This window comes from Macrobrachium nipponense, chromosome 18 (genome assembly GCF_015104395.2).
Source record: "Macrobrachium nipponense isolate FS-2020 chromosome 18, ASM1510439v2, whole genome shotgun sequence".
In the NCBI taxonomy this organism is placed as follows: Eukaryota; Metazoa; Arthropoda; class Malacostraca; order Decapoda; family Palaemonidae; genus Macrobrachium; species Macrobrachium nipponense.
In genome coordinates this window covers 21,405,334-21,421,405 of record NC_087211.1, presented here as the reverse complement: position 1 = coordinate 21,421,405, position 16,072 = coordinate 21,405,334, and the positions used below count along the sequence as shown (strand labels likewise).

Sequence of the window (16,072 nt, the reverse complement as noted above, 5' to 3'; positions counted from 1 at the left end):
TTTGAGGACATCATTTAAGAACCATGAAAACTGTAGTAGGCCTCTGAGAAGGTCTAAGTCTAGCACAGGCTTTAGGGATAGATGTGAAATAGAATCAGTCAAATCTATCTGAAAACCTACCTGAAAGATTTTCTTCAAGCCGACTTATGAGTGGTAATCGTGCTAGCTGCTAAACCTTTTTCAAATAAGGATCTGAAAAAGGATATAGCCAAATTAACTGTCATGGTTGTAGTGTTCGATTCTCTCAAGAAAGATGCTAATTTTTTTAACAGCTGAGTCATATTGTCTAATGGTTTGACCTCTCTCTTATCTGATTCTAGGAAGAGAATATTCTGTGGATCAATGTCAGCATCTTTATTAGCCGCAAACTTCATGAAGTCCATAAAGTTAGGGTCTGGAGAGTTCCTGAGGAAGCGAACACAGTCCTCATTTGTACTGAGTTGTGATAGTTTGGGATTGGGGATCCGTTGAGGTCGGAGACCCAATTCCAACCGAAGCGGATACCAGTTGTCTCTTGGGCCAGTCCGGTGCAATCGAGCTACTAACCCTTTGAAAGACCTTATTTTTGTTTGTCTAGGACTTTCAAGAGAAGATTCACTGGAGACATAAACATTCCTCCTCCACTGATTCAATCCTCCAACGACAGGGCGTCCGTGGCATAATCCAGAGGGTCCAGGTTGGGGGCCACTAGCAAGGGAGCTTGTGGTTCGCTTTGTTGGAGGCGAAGAGATCCACTTGGAATACCTGGGACTTCTCGGCTTACCCACTGGGAATGACCCGACGTCCCAGGGACCACTCTGATTCCAGAGGAACTGACCGGACAGGGCGTCTGCTATCACATTTTCTTACTCCTGCCAGTGAGTGGCAGACAGATGCCATTTGTGTTTGCTTGCTAATGCAAGAATGATGCTATCATGACATGGTTCACATGCTTGGATTTGGACCCTCCTCTGTTGATGCAATGAACTACCACTGCACTGTCCAAAACTAGCCTTAGATGAGACTTCTTCGGGGGAAGCAGTCTCTTCAGAGTAAGAAAATACTGCCATTGCTTCCACACGTTTATGTGGAGCTGGCGAAATTGAACTGACCAAGTCCCCTGAACCTGTTTTGAACTGAGAGTATCCCCCCCACCCGGACAGGGATGCATCCGTGTGAATGGTTAACACTGGGAGGGGATATTGAAGGGGTACTTTCTTGGCTAAGTTCTTTACTTTTGACCAAGGCCGTAGTTGTTGCGGAGGATCTGTGGGATTCTGACAACTTGTCTCGATATTTTGGAGTTTGCTTTTGACCGCCAAATTCGATTTATTATCTTTCAGCCTTGCTTTCAGAAGGATATCTGTCACCGAAGCAAACTGAAGAGACCCTAGGGATTCTCTCCTGGTTTTCTTCTTGACGTATGTTTGCATTTGAGAAATTGCCTGACAGATTTTGCTATTTCCTTCCGTTTGACCACTGGAATTGATAGATTGTGGGAGGACAAATCCCATTGGATTCCTAGCCACTGAAAACGAGATTCCGGAATAAGTCTGGATTTCGTTTTGTTTATCTGGAACCCCAGATGTTCCAGAAAGTGAACTACCTTTTTGGTAGCTTTGAGACCATTCCTCGACTGTTGGTGCCCAGATCAACCAATCGTCGAGGTATGCCGCTACCATGATTCCCTGAGCTCTCAATTGTTGTACAACCACTTCTGCTATCTTTGTGAATACCCTGGGGGCTACATTCAGACCGAAGGGCATCACTTTGAATGAGAATGTCTGATTTCCTAGCCTGAAACCTAGGAATGGGCGGAAGTGCCTGGCTATAGGGATATGATAGTATGCGTCTGTAAGATCGATGGAGCATGTGACGGCTCCACGCGGAAGTAAGGTCCTTACTTGCGAGAGGGTAAGCATCTTGAACTTGTCGCAGCGAATGAAAGAGTTTAGCTTTGACAAGTCTAAGATTACCCTTCTTTTTGTTGAGCCTTTCTTTGGCACGCTGAATAAGCGACCTTGAAATTTTAGATGTTTGACTCTCGCAATAGCTCCTTTCTGAAGGAGTTCTTCTGCGTAATCTATCAATTCCTTTGACGGTATCTGATGAAATGATTTGATTGGAGGAGGATCTTGGATCCAGCTCCAGCCTAATCCTTTGGACACTATGCTCTGTGCCCAACTGCTGAACCCCCACCTGTGGCGGAAGAGGAACAGCCTCCCTCCTACCTGGGGAGCCTCATTGCTGATGGGCGGGTTGGCCACCACGCCCTCCTCTGAACTGCTTACTCCTTGTGCCCCTTCCTGCGCCACGGTGACGAAAGTAACCTCTCGCCCTACCCCTCGGTTGAGTATAGCCTTGAGCCTCATAAGCAGGATTAAAGGCAGGCGAGATAGCGTAGGAGTCGAAGGTTGCGATTGCTGGGGCACCAGGAGGAAAGGCTGGGTTTGCTTAGATGTAGCAGGTTGTCCCTGTTGGGTAACTGGGACTGCCTGCACAAACTGCTGCTGATGCTGGAGTTTTTTATATGGCTGGAACCTCTTACCAGCTTTCCTTGGTTTCTTGCCGGCAGTGGGAACGGATTCCTGTTTCCTCTTAGAGGAAATACCCCACCTAGCTCTAAGGCTCTGGTTGAGTCTAGCAGCTTCGTGGTGGACTTCGTTCACTGCGGACTCTGGGAAGAGATCCGCTCCCCACATGCTCGCAGCCAAGAGTCTATTAGGCTCGTGCCTGATAGTGCACTCTTGAAGAAACCATGTTTGCGACAGTCCTCCTGGCTTGGAAGAAGTCAAAGGCGTCTAACAGAACCGTCTGAAACTGCGATTTCGCCAGGATCTTGAACAGCGGTTCGTTAGCGTATGAAAGAGCAGCCATTTCCGTAACGATAAGAGAGTTAAGGGACCTGCCAAACCTAGTTCGCGCATCGAACTCTGCCTGGATTAGGGAATCCGGTAGCCTAGGTAACTTCTCACCGAACTGGTCCATAGCGCAGTCCGGCTTGAGTTTACAGCGTGAAAAGTAGCTGGCAGGTTTTCCCATAACTCTCCGAAGGCGGGGAAGAGTGGAGAAGTAGACTCCGACTCCCTCAACTGTGGAACGGGCTCATCCTTGAGGACTGCCTGAAGAGCCTTCTCCACCAATTTCGTGGCGAACGGAAGAGAGACCTCCTCTTCCGTCGCGAAAATAGTGAAGGGGCTCTTATAGGCCTGGAGTCTAGTGTTAGTACACTCCCAGTCCTCGAGGCAGTGAACCCATTCCCGTTGGGCGTGATCTCTACTGTAGAGGACTGACTCCTTCGAGATCTTGTCCTCTCTCGTAAGAGCCGTTGGCGTCAGCCTAGCATACCCGATGAAAGGCTGTGACAGACCCGGAGGATAGAACTCGAAGTCCTCAATCCTTCGAGTGCCAAACTCCGGGATCGAAATCATCCCGTCCTTAAAAGGAGCGTAGGCCGCTACTCTCCATGGATTGTCCATAGAGAAAGCTGGCAAGGAGTCGTAAGGCGGAAGTTGTAGAATCCCGTCTAGAAGCAGGGGAGACTGGGGGAGGAGCCTGCGGGATAGCCCAGCTACCCGATCCTCATTCTCTCTCATTCTATTAGAGAGTTCCTGGACCGTCTGTCCAGTTTGAGACAGACTGCTCGACAATTGCGCGAACATCTGCTCAAAACGTGTTCCCCAAGCTGAAATTTGGGAACCTACCATCACTCCTACCTGCTCCATCATTCCTGGTGAGACAGGAGAGGGAACGCAGGAGCTGGTGCTTGCCACCCCTGCCGGCATAGCCGGAGAGGGGGCGGCGGAGGCGGAGGAAGGCAGCGACTCGGAGGAAGCGCGAGCCTTCTCCTTCGAAGCCTTGCTTCTGGAGCTCTTCGACTGGGAAGAGCTCGGCTTAGCCTTCACCGCGTCGGCGTATGAAGTCGATGACTTCCTGGCCGAAGAAGACGAAGACGACTTCCTAGAAGTCGTCTTAGACAAGGTCTTCGGTTCTCTCTTTCCCTTCTCCTTAGGAGGTACAGAGAGAGCGGGAGTGCGGCTAGGGATCTCGGATCCCGGAAAGCCTTGGAAAGAGGCGGAAGAAGAAGGGACAGGAGAAGATCCAGGAGCGCCCAAGGAAAGACCTTGGGCGCCCGACGAACCTACCTCAACCAACAAATCCTCACTTACTACCGCCATCGGCTCGAGATTCAGGTCCAGGGCGGCGACGTCCGGAACTGACTCCTGGGAGGCTACGACCCCAAATGAATGCTGGAGTTCTTGTTGGATGGCGGCTATCACGGGGGCGGCGGACAAGGGGTCGACGTAGCCCGTCGACTTGCCCGCAGGGAAGATCTGGATGGCCAGCTTCCTATCCAATATGTAGGGCTGGCCCTTGGCGGCGTTCTTTCCAAAGCCGCCCACCCACGCTTTCAGGGTGGCGAGGGCGACTTCCCTCACACCGCTAGCCTGAAAGAAAGGTTGGATTAGCTACCAATTGCGGACGGGGTTAACAAACTTACGAACTATAGGTTGTTAGTAAATTCATAAGTAATCTCATAATGGACTTACCCCATCCGCCAGCTGAGCGACCAGGTCGTAGCATATAGCGCAGGCCTCGGGGTGCCAGACGATCGACTCGTTGTACGAAGTGGCACACGGGGCGTGAGACCTGCACTCGTCATGTCCACAGGGGTCATACAGCGTCGCATTACAGGCGAGGACCTGGCAGTTGGTAGCCTGTAAGTGAAAACGTACATGAGTACAGAGTAAACACTTACAGCCTAACATATGCTCCGCTGGTGCCGGAGCGATAAAGTTAGATAAAACCAGAGCCCCGCCAAAATACATGTGGTAACCAGGTTGGAAGATAGGCTATGGCTCCGCCAATGGCGGAGGCCCAAGAATCAACCAACTAGGAGTGATGGTAATGGAAACCACGACGGATAATGGCGGGGATGGTTGATAAAATGAATAATAATACACAATTCATTGTCTTATAATAGGGTATATATCCTTAAAGTAGCAAAATAACAACATTAAAACAACTTCTCTCCACCCGTCTACTAGAAGAGTGCGTAGGTAAGGGTAAGCTCCCTTCCGGTAGCGGGGGAGAGATATAAGGATATAGTAGGCAAGCATTCGACCATCCATAGTACCCACCCTGCCCGCTAGCGGAGCCAATATCCTATAACCAAAGGGGCCCCGGCTGCGACGGAAGGCTCCTTACGTATCGTAAGGGAGGTGGCTGAGTAATGGGGAGGGGAGGGTGGAGGTCCCGGCGAAACACGGCGGGAGCGAGGAAAGGGGGGAGGGATGGCCTACTCCTCCCCACCTCACCAACTACCCGTATGGAGACCCGGTACCTCAAAGTGGTCGCCCTATACCCCCTGCTGGCGGAACCCCCCGGTCACCTCCGAGAGTGTGAGAGAAGGCGATGAGGTTGTAATGACAACCAAGGGGTCCCCCAGCTCCTCCCTACATCAGAGGGGGAGGGAAGGGGCAGGGTAAGGTGCTATAGTACACGTGACCGCAAGTGGCCTAGGCCGCGAGCAACACAACCGTGGTAGGGCCACGTGAACCAAGCTGTACCAACATGTGGGACAAGCACCTAGGCTAGCCTAACACCCTAAATAAAATCATACATCGAAAGGGGGAAGAGACACTTTTAGTAAAAGAGAAAGAAGCCCAGGAGGAGGCAGACTGTTCCGAGAAACAGAAGCCTACTCGGAGCCAGCGATAGCCGGTGTAGAGCAAGAGCCGGGATGCTGGGCCGAAAATAAAAAAATAGCCCTAAATACCAAGCTAAGAGAATGGTAGGAGGGCTGAACTAGCTAAAACTCGGTGTAAACAATGAATGTGAAAAAGTAAGCCCATAAGCATAAAAAGTCCCAGTATGGAGGACCGGGAATTTTTACGAGGCGGCATGGCCGCCACGAGACAACCGAGGAACCGTATTGACCTATAAAAAGGAAAATACTGGTACCCGGAAGATAAAATTACAGTAAAATGTTACTTATGAGTTACTTAACTTAGCCGTGGCGATAGCAGAGCGTTCCATGATTCCAAAACGGATAATCCCAAGAAAAAACACGAGCACAAGAAAATGGCGACTTGTCGCTGGTGCTAAAAATTAAGGATGTTCGCTAGGGGCGCTGCTGTCTGTGGCGTCCTCTAGTAGTAGTAGTAGAGGCTGCATCGCCCGTTGGTATCGGCTCTCTCTTGGGGGGATTCTGATAGGGAAGTTCTAATTGGTGTTTGTCTCGTGGTAGTGTTCCACACTCGCCCCTATATCATACCGACACTTCTTTTTAAGAGTGAGTGAGTCAGTTTTACTGACATTTTCTTAATTTTTGTTTTTCTCTGGTAATTTTAGGCTATTTTACCTAGAAAGATGAGGTTAAGGATTACTTTCATAGGCCGACACGAGCTGAGCCCAGAAATGGCTCTTTTTGCCCTCTTAACCTCCGAAGGAGACTCCTCAGGGAAGTGTTCCGGGCTCGAGTCAATAGTCGGAGCCTTCCAACTCCTCTTCAGTGGTCGTGAGCGATCCGAATCCCTCCAATCACGTCTAGGAGACGAAGATCCCGACGAAGAAAAACAATCATGCAGGACGCTTTTACAATAGCGATCCCTGGCAGTCTGGGGTGTCACAGAAACTGCCGAAGGGACACCTGATCGGTGGGGATTCTCCACAACCTCCTTTTTTCGGTTTTTGACATTCCTTCTCCTCTGGGCATGTGAGCTTGGAAGAGGTCTAGACCTAGGAGCGTTGCGGAGCCGACCAGATGCCCCCTCCACTACACTGGGGACACTCACATCACTGTCCACTGAAAAATCACTAGCCTTACCTTGCAGGGCAGACCATTTTGTTTTCCATTAACTTGAAGGCTGCTTTTAGATCCGCAAGTTCTTTCGCTGAATCTACAGGTTCTGCATAGGAGAAGGGGTTGAAAGGAAGGAGAAGTAGCAATACTTACCCTTGGGGAAGATCCCAAGCTAGGAATTAGTTCATTCGATCTCGAACTACTTAAACTTCTAGAAGAAGCTTTCCTCACTCTTTCTCTTTCTCAACTTTTTTCAAATAATTAGTTAGATTCTTCCACTCACTCTCACTCAAATTCTCACTTCCTTGCAAGTATTAGTGAAAGAACATTCATACTCCCTGCAACCCTTGCATACAGTGTGAGGGTCTACCGAAGCTTTCGGCAACCTCACCTTACAGCCTACATTCCACGTCTCACAACCTTTCCAGCGTCAGACATTTTTAAAGAAAATCCAAATCAAGTCCACAAAACAGTCCACAAAAGCGTATGCCAATCCAACAATCCAGATACGTCACCAAAGTCGGTCAAGAAGATCAATTGCCGGTGAAAAAGAAAAACCAATCGAGAGGAACCAACAACAATGTTGACGGTCCGGGGCGACAGAAGAATTCTGATTAGAAACGGGAATGGTCCTAGTCCTGCCACCCAGGGCAGGCGGTAGATCACCTGACCTACCGGTAGCGTGTGCCGCGAATTTGAAATTCTGTCGGGGACGACGGAGTCTATAGCTACGTATATATCTGGCAGGGAAGTTGAATGTATAAAAAAAGGGATTTTGACGAAGGAAAAAATCTATTTCTGGGCAAGGGTTCGTGTCGCCCAGTGAAATAATCCCTCAAGTTCATTATTTCTAGGTAAATAATACTAACATTACCAGAGAAAAAATAAAAATAGGGGGATGTCAGAATAACAGACTCGCTCACCCTAAATAAAAAGAGGGTGTCGGTATGTAGCTGGGGCGAGTGAGACCACTACCACGAACCTTTTGCCATTTAGAGTTCTCCTACATCGAAATCCCCTCCAGAGAGAGCTGATACACGGCCGGCGCCGTCAACTACTACTACTCTACCTACGACGCCATCCTTGAAGTTAAACGCCAATCTTGAGCGCAAGGGTGGGAAAATAGGGGGGGATTTCACTGGCCGACACGAACCCTTGCCCAGAAATAGATTTTTCCTTCGTCAAAATCCCTTTTCCTTCGTCAAAATCCCTTTTCTGGGCTCAGTTTGTGTTGCTTCGTGAAATAGTACCAGAGAATTAGCACAAGATTGGAACAAAAATTAAAATTAAGAGAGGGTCATAATAAAAAAAAAATTTAAGAAATGAAATTAATCTAAAACGTTAAACTTACAAGTTATCAATAACTTAGTGTTAACTTAATCTACTGAATCAACTTAACATATAATTGGACTTAAAATTAGACTTAAAGTAACTTATGATAACTTAAAACTAGATTTATGTAATTACATATAAGTGAGGTTCATAAATAAATCCAGAGAGAACACTCCACTAATACTTAAAATCTAAGACATTAAATATTACAAATATCGGTTGTGTGTTTCCCTAGCATAAAAATAAGGGAAACAACACTGATTAGCTACAGTCAGTAGTCAATATTTACAGTTGTGAGTGCCCCTAGCAAAAAAAAAAATAAATAAGGGGCACGTCACCATAGTTAGCATTTATGAGGCTAAGGCTTAGGAACCCAAATGAACATGACGGTAAGGTTAGGTGCATTGTTAGTGAGGCAGGCAGAAAGGAGATCTGGATCTTCTACTACAACTACTGTGCAGTGTCAGGGTGTTTCCTGCTGCCACTGCCGGAAATTTAAGAGATTCCAAGGACTTAAAATAATGACGCCTAAAAACTGTCGGCGATTTCCAGCCCGTGTACTACTTCAAGTCATCGAAATTCATATGCTGGAAATAATTAATAGAGGTGGCTACTGCCCTGATGTCATGGGCTTTAGGGAATGAATCAGGATTAGCTTGTTTGATAAAGTATAGGATTTGTTGTCTAATCCATTTTATTGAAATAGTACCACCTTTTTCCCCTCATAAAGAGGGGGCCTGAGGATCTGGAAGATGTCCTGGACAGATAAGCTCTTAAGGTCGTCACCGGACAAAGAGAAAGGTCTTGTGGAAGAGGGAGGACCTTCCAAGGGGCCCATCTCATTAAGGGATCCTCATTCGGAAAGGGCAGACAGTTCTGATATTCTGGCTCCTGAGGCCAAGCTTAATAGAAATAGTTTTCCTCAGTAGCATTAGATAAGTACATGAATCGTTGTCAGTATCTGAAACCAGTTTGAGAACATCATTCAAGAACCATGAGACTGAACTAGGCCTTTCTGAGGGTCTGAGCCTAGCACAGGCTTTAGGAATAGACGTAAAGTAAGAGTCTGTTAAGTCTATCTTAAAGCCAAACTGGAAGTCTTTAAAGCTGACTTATTAGTGGTAATAGTGCTAGCTGCTAAACCTTTTTCGAACAAAGACCTGAAAAAGGATAAGAGTACTTTTATTAACTGTCATGGTTCGGGTGTTTTGTTTGCCTTCTGGCAATTTGCCAGTTTCTTTACAGCAGCATCATACTGACGTTAAAGTTGATTCCCTCTTATCTGATTCTAAGAAAACGAATATATTGGGATCAATATCTGCATCTCTCTTAGTCCGCAAACTTCATGAAGTCCATAAAGTTAGGGTTTTGAGAATTCCTGAGGAAGCGAACACAGTCCTCATTTGTACTGACTGGGATAGCATGGGATTTGGGAATCCGTCGAGGTCGGAGACCCAATTCCAGGAGCAGAGGATACCAGTTGCTCTTGGGCCAGTCGGGGCTACTAGAGCTACTTGTCCCTTGAACGTCCTGAGTTTGCTCAGGACTTTCAACAGAAGATTCACTGGAGGAAAAATGTATATCGTCCTCCATAGATTCCAATCTATGGACATGGCGTCTATGGCATAAGCCAGAGGGTCCAGGTTGGGGGCCACATAGCAAGGGAGCTTGTGGTTCACTTGGGATGCGAAATATCTACTTGGAGACCTGGGACCATCTGGCATATCCACTGGAATGAGCGTTTGTCCAGGGACCACTCCGATTCTAGAGGAACTGACCGAGAAAGAGCGTCTGCTATCACGTTCCTTACTCCCGCTAGGTGGGTGGAGGATAGATGCCATTTGTACTGGTTGCTAGAGAAAAGATGGCTATCATGACATGGTTCACATGTTTTGATTTGGATCCTCCCTGTTGATGCAGTGGTACCACTACTGCGCTGTCCAAAAACCAGCTTATGTGGGAATTCTTGGCTGGTAGAAGCCTCTTCAGAGTGAGGAATACTGCCATTGCTTCCAATATGTTTATGTGAAGCTAGCGGAACTGAGGTGACCAAGTTCCTTGAACCTTCTTGACTGAGAATAACCTCCCCACCCGCTCAGAGAGGCGTCCATATGGATAACCAACGCCGGAGGAGGGAACTGGAGAGGAACTGAATTGGACAGGTTCTTGGTCTCCGCCCAGGGGCGGAGACGTTTGCGAAGAATCGGCGGGATTACTGACAACTTGTCTCGAGATTTGACATTTGCTCTCGAGTGCCAAACTCGATTTATATCCTTCAGTTTTGCTTTTAGCAGAACGTCTGTCACTGATGCAAATTGGAGGGAACCTAGGATCCTTTCCTGGTTTCTCCTTGACGTTTGTTTGCATTTGAGGAATTGCCTTATTGACTTGGCTATTTCTTTCCTTTTGACCACCGGAATTGACAGAGTGTGGGAGTTTAGGTCCAACTGAATGCCGAGCCACTGAAAACGAGACTCCAACATAAGCCTGGACTTGGTCTTGTTTATTTGGAACCCTAGATGTTCCAGGAATTGGATTACTTTGCTTGTGGCTTTGAGGCATTCCTCGACGGTTGCTGCCCAAATGAGCCAATCGTCGAGGTACGCTACTACCATTATCCCTTGTGATCTCAGCTGTTGGACTACTACTTCCGCTATGTTCGTGAAGATCCTGGGGGCTACGTTCAGCCCGAAGGGCATCACTTTGAAAGAGAATGCCATGGTCTCCCAACTTGAAGCCTAGGTATGGGCGGAAGTGTCTTGCGAACTGGGATATGATAGTATGCGTCTGTAAGATCGATAGAGATGGTGACGGCCCCACGGGGAAGTAAGGTCCGCACCTGCGAGATAGTCAGCATTTTGAACTTGTCGCAACGAATGAATAAGTTTAGACGGGACAAGTCTAAGATTATTCTTCGTTTTGTTGAGCCTTTCTTTGGCACGCTGAACAAGCGTCCTTGAAACTTTAAATGTTTGACCCTTGACACTACTCTTTCTGAAGGAGCTCTTGCGCCTACTCTGTCAATTCCTCTGTTGGTGGTTGAAGGAATGTTTTGGATGGAGGAGGACCTTTGATCCAACTTCCATCCCAGCCCTTTGGACACGATACTCTGTGCCCAACTGCTGAATTCCCACCTGTGACGGAAGAGAAACAGCCTCCCTCCTACCTGAGGGTTCTCACTGTTGCTGTGCAGGACGTGCTCCACGTCCTCCACGGAAGTGTCTGCCTCTGTTGGTTGCCCTTCTGCCACCCCTCTGGCGAAATGCACCTCTAGCTCTGCTTCCCCTTGCAAACCTATTGGTGGTTTGGAATGCCTGGCTTTCAAATACAGGATTGAAAGCCAGGGAAACAGCGTAGGAGGTTGAGGGCTGGCTTTGGGGAGTCAACAGGAGGATGGGCTGGCTTTGACCTTTTGAATTCGACAGTTGCACAGGTTGTGAAACCGGGACTGCCTGTACAAATTGTTGCTGTTGCTGTGACTGGAAGGACGGGAACTTCCTAGGTTTCTTTAACTTCTTGGAGCTAGAAGGAGTGCTTTCCTGCTTCCTTTTGGGTGAAAGACCCCAGCGAATCCTAAGGCTCTGGTTGAGCCTGGTCGCCTCGTGCTGTACTTCGTTCACGGCAGCTTCTGGGAAGAGGTCAGCTCCCTAGATTGTGGACGACAGCAACTTATTCGGCTCATGCCGAATCGTAGCTTCCTGCAGGACATGTTTCCTGCAGTTCCGTCTTGCTACTACAAACTCGTCACGATCCGGACTGTACGGTCTGTGTTGAGCTTTTGCCAAGAGCTTGAACAGAGGCTCCGTACCATAAGTTATGGCGGCAACCTTTGTCATCACCAAGGCGTTAAGCGTCCTCGAACCTAGTCCTTGCTTCGAATTCGGCTTGGATTAGGTATCCCGGCAACCTTGGGAGTCTCTCGCCAAACTGATCGATGGCACAGTCTGGCTTGAGTTTCCCAACAGTGAAGGTTGCCGGAAGGTCCGCCCAGAGGTCCCCATAGGCTGGGAAGAGTGGGGATGTTGGATTCGACTCCCTCAGCTGAGGGAGAGGTTCCTCTTTCATTGCAGCCTGAATGGTCACCTCAGCAATCTTTGTTGTGAAGGGGAGTGGTGCCTCATCCTCCGTCACAAAGATTGTGAAGGGGCTCTTGAATGCCTGGAGCTTGGTATTAGTACAATCTCAATCTTCCAGGGCATCTCACCCATTCCTCTGAGCCTGCTCCCGACTGTAGATAACAGTCTCTTTAGGGATCTTATCTTCCCTATTGAGAGCTGCTTCCGTCAACCTAGCGTAACCAAAGAAAGGTGGTTGCAGGCCGGCGGGATGGAACTCGAAGTCTTCGATACGACGAGTTCCGCAGTCCGGGATGGAAATCATTCCATCCTTGAAGGGTGCAAAGGCTGCTACCCTCCAAGGATTGCTCTGGTGGGAAAGGGGGAAGGGAGTTATGGTCAGGCATTGGAGGCATTCCGGTGCCTGCTAGAGGAAGCACTGCCGGAGGGTTTCTGATGAGACCAGCCAGCCGGTTCTCCTGGTCCGTCAGACCGATCCGAGATGTTCTGGATCGACTATCCGGGACTGAGCAAACGAGGTGGAGATGTGGCGAGCATCTCGTCGAACCTAGTGTTCATCATCGTGCCCACCATGTTCCCCACCTGTTGCATGACCCCTGCTGTAAAGGATACATGATCGAATAGACCAGAGGTACTGGTCTCAGCATGGGGTCTCCGGACGAGCTCCGGTAGAAAGGAAGGTGCTGGTTCGGCGGGTGGAGCACGGACCTTCTCTTTAGAGGATTTACCTCTCGACCCTTTAGAGTGCGAAGATGAAGAGGTCTTCGCTTCTCTGCTCTGGGATGGAGAGCCGGAGACTTACGAGAAAGAAGAGGCCGACGTCTTCTTGGAAGACGACCTCTCTAGGGTCTTCTGCTCTCATTGTCCCTTCACCTTGGGAACAACTGAGGCAACAGAAGTCTTGGCCGGAATATCTGATTCCGTAAAGCCTTGGAAAGAAGAAGATGAAGCCAAAGGGGAAGAAGATCCAGAAGCGCCCAACGGGAAGCCCTTGAGCGCCCAACAAACTACCTCAACTAACAAATCACCTCCTACCGTCATAGGTTTCAACATTATATCCAACGTAGCGACGTCTGCGGAGATGTCCGGAGCTCCGCCGTCCATCAGGGCCTGCTCCACCTGGAGTTGAATGGCAGCGATAGTCAGAGCTGCCGCAGTGGGGACGACGTAGCCGGTCGACTTGCCGCCTGGGAAGATCCGGACAGCCATGCCCTTGTCCAGAATGTAAGGCTGTCCTTTCGGCGCGTTTTTGCCGAAGCCACCTACCCAGGCTTTCAGGGTGCGGAGATGTATCATTAACATATAAGACTGATAATTGAAACTATAGCAGTATTGGCCAAGATTTTTCTAATAGTATATATCCAGAAAAGACTATACCTACACTGGTATATACTTACTCCGTCCAAAAACTGTTCCACCAGCTCGTAGCAGATGGAGCAGGCTTCGTGGTGCCACACGATGAGATCCTTGTGGCGTACGGCGCAGGGAGCGTGGGACCTGCAGACCTCGTGTCCACAGGGGTCCTGGAGGACAGCGTTACAGCCAGCCTACTGACAGTTGGTAGCCTGTAAGTGAACAGATACATAAGTATCACAGGACTACTCATATGATGCTCCGCTGCGTGCCGGAGTAGAATAAAATTTTTGTGCATAATCCTCTCCTGTAATCCGTGTGAGGGAGTCCGTGGACCCGGTAAACTGGTTGAAAAACTCCGGTACACGCCGCAGCGAAGATTTCCATCAAGCCAGATACCTACTTATACACCTATAGTACACCGAAGTTTCAGGAGGGTACGACACACCGGAGAACATGAGAAGATTATCCATAAATTAAGACTAAATAAAACAGACAAAATTGAAATAGGAGCTTAGCTCCGCCGTATGACTCTTCCGCCAACCCCACGGAATGCCGGATGGTAAGCGGGCGTCCAGCCAAAAAAAACGGAAAGACAACGTCACCAACAGGGAAGCATATAAGGTCTATACCAAATTCCCCTCCCCCTGAATAGCTGGCGGAGACAGCTATACATCTAAAGGTATAGAAGGGAGGGGGGAGAGGGGAACCGGAGAGCAGGCAGAACGCCGGAGAAGAACGATGCGAGCTGGTGGGGTGGAACCAACCCCACCCGAACACACCGGAACCTCCCGAAGCTCAAAGAAAACGAGACCGGTCCAACAGGACCCCCCATAAGTCCATAACTCCCAGTATCCTCCCTGATAGGGAGGAAGAGAGGGGAGGGGAGCCCGGATGATCGCCAAGGGCGACCGTGAGCGAGAGAGGCTAACCCTACCTCCGCGTGGAGGAAGGGAAGGGGGGACAGGGACTAGGGCGATCAGTGGCTCGACGCGTAGCGCAGGTGGACCACGATGCGATAATGCAACAAAACATAGCTACGTCGAGCTGACCCCGCGAGCGCAAGTGGACCACAAGGCGATAATGCAACAAAACTAGTCTAGGCCAAAACTGATCACCCTCACATGCAACCCACAATAAATACATCGTAAAGAAAGAGAAGGAAATCCACAGTGGGAGAGAAAGAGGGACGTCCAGGAGAAGTAGGCTAGTTTCCCCAAAGAAAAAACAAGCGCCTAACCACTCAAGAGCTGGCCTATGCCCAACGTGGAAAGGAGGGCGACGGCCAGGATGGCTTGGACTAAAGAAATAACATATAAGTGTATTCATAATACCACACGCCTAAACACCTAGACAAAGGGACATGCATGCATAAACACTAATCTAAGACACAGGCAAAGGATTTCTGAATAGTACGATGTAAAGCAATAGAATAAATGGGAACTTCTGTACCACGTGAGAAAAACTCATATAAAAGTACATATACACATGGAATAGATACCACGGTATGAGGCGAGCCGGCAAGGCGAGCCATGCGCCAGACCAGAACACTATTATCGGCCCTAAAAAACGGTAAAAATAGCTCCTGGCTGGCAAAAAGGGAGTGTATAACCTTTCGGGGTACTTAACTTAGCTGTGGCGATAGCTTGCAGTTCCATGGTAAAGATAATCCAGAGAAAGCACCCAAAAAACACAGAGCAAAGAGTAGCATGTGCGTTCAGAAGTTCGCTAACAAAAAGGATGGCCACCAGGAGCACTGCGGTCGGTGTCGTAGGTAGAGTAGTAGTAGTTGACGGCGCCGGCCGTGTATCAACTCTCTCTGGAGGGGGATTTCGATGTAGGAGAACTCTTAATGGCAAGAGGTTCGTGGTAGTGGTCTCACTCGCCCCAGCTACATACCGACACCCTCTTTTTTATTTAGGGTGAGCGAGTCAGTTATTCTGACATCCCCCTTTTTTATTTTTTTATTTTTTCTCTGGTAATGTTAGTATTATTTACCTAGAAATAATGAACTTAAGGGATTATTTCACGAAGCGACACGAACTGAGCCCAGAAAAACATTTTTTTCAACTAGCTTTAATTTTTTGTCATAAAAATTAAATCTTAACGTTACAGCAAAATTTAATTTATCTTTATTTTTCAATTAAAAGTTGCATCATATAAAAAAGCTCTTAAGTTGAATCTAACAGACTTTCTTTTCTTTTTTCAGTGGAATTTTCCCGCCTTGGTATGATTGCACGTAAGGTAGCCGCTGCATTAGCAGCAGGCTGCACTTGCGTCCTTAAACCAGCTGAGGACACTCCCCTGACAGCACTCGCTCTTGCAAAGGTAGTTTTTGTCAAATATTGATAATTAATGAACAGCATACAGTCATATAAATCTACATATGAGTATTATCCCAACAAATTTGTAATTATTCTTTGTTAGTAGCCTGAGAATACATACTACATATTTCCCATGGGATAGTTTTTTTATATTTGCTGTGATATTTCATTGACAGTATTTTCTTGATTGCTTAAGTAAATGT

General features: G+C 48.2%; 1 pseudogene; it reads left to right on the top strand.

Moving 5' to 3' along the window:
* The window catches only part of LOC135196918 (succinate-semialdehyde dehydrogenase, mitochondrial-like), a 176,376-nt pseudogene that overhangs the window by 129,313 nt on the left and 30,991 nt on the right, over positions 1-16,072 (top strand).